The 1198-nt window shown below is 45.6% G+C and overlaps 1 non-coding gene across 1 annotated transcript; it reads right to left on the bottom strand.

Annotated features, from left to right (window-relative positions):
• Nucleotides 1–763: 763 nt before the first annotated feature.
• LOC129065288 (U1 spliceosomal RNA) lies at nt 764–927 on the bottom strand. Its single transcript, XR_008528560.1, has one exon. It is a non-coding gene; the product is annotated as a U1 spliceosomal RNA (small nuclear RNA).
• Nucleotides 928–1198: the final 271 nt, after the last annotated feature.

Genomic DNA, 1198 nt, shown 5'->3' with positions numbered 1-1198 from the left:
GTTGGTTTTTCTAAAGCAGACTAGAATTTCAGATGCAAAATTCAAATGCTGAATTTGTAGCTGTAAATGGAGATGTAAAAGAGAATAACATGCACATGGAGAGTCACAGATCTGAGTAAAGGAAAGCATCTTGGTGGCATTCACGTCTCCAGTGTGGCGACCCAATAGTTTGCATTTTTTCCTACTTCTCAACTTTCCCGGGATTCTGCAATCCAGCACATTGTTCTTTTTGCCTAAGTTTACAACAAAAAGAATGCTGATTAATATGGTGAGCAGAGAAACAGAAAGAGGGAGTGAGATGATTACTGCAGATCGAGCTATCTGGGAAGCAGACCTCGAGAGGAGTTGGCATGTGAAGGGCAAGGAGTTTATGAAGGAGAGCTCTTGGAGTAAATGCCAGAGGGAGAGTGAGGGAAGCTGGACTGGGCAGAGAGAACTCTGGCTGCCATGCCCACACTGAGAGGCCTCAGCCAATCCCATGCGGTGTTTGGAACTGAAATGACCTTGCAGAATTATCCCAAGTTGGGATAAGGACCCTTGGCCTGTGTACCCTCAGATTATGAGCCACTGGATGAAGGCTGCCCTGGGAAGGGAGTCACCCAGGGAAAAGGCAGCTCTCTGTAGCTGAGGTAATTCCTGAAGGGTGGACAGTTGAGGTATTCCTGCTGGCAGTTCTCTCAGCAGTTATTGAAGTCAGTCTGTGGTCCTGAAGGGGAACACGTGTGACACATCACATCATCCACTATAGTGACCCTTTTTTTGATAGGGGAAAGTGCGAATACAGTCTCCCAATACCATGAGTTATGTAGTCAGATTTCCCACATTTGGGGAAGTCAGAGGGGTAAGCAAATCCAAAGTGCAATGGATAAGCCTTACCCTGGGAAAACCACCTTTGTGATCATAGTATCTCCCCTGCCAGGTAAGTATACAGTGACCTTAAGAAACATCTCTCAGATACGCCTGAAGGAGGACTCTCTCAGCAGAGAGGACTCCTTGCCTAGCTAGTCATAACCATTTACTGAAGGCTCTATGCTTATTACTCATAAGGCAACATTCTTGTTTATCCCTCTCTGAGACTGAAACTGAATCCTTAATTTCCAGATGGGGAAATGGGAGTTTAAAGAGTTAAGAACTGGCTCAAGATCACAGAGCTGATAAATGACTGAGCAGACATTCAAAACACACCTCCCAAGTCTGG

Source organism: Pteronotus mesoamericanus, unplaced genomic scaffold (assembly GCF_021234165.1).
Source record: "Pteronotus mesoamericanus isolate MK-2021 breed Mesoamerican mustached bat unplaced genomic scaffold, CSHL_Meso_final contig_173, whole genome shotgun sequence".
Classification (NCBI taxonomy): Eukaryota; Metazoa; Chordata; class Mammalia; order Chiroptera; family Mormoopidae; genus Pteronotus; species Pteronotus mesoamericanus.
Note: the sequence above shows the minus strand (reverse complement) of the source record. Positions and strands in the feature narration are given on the sequence as shown.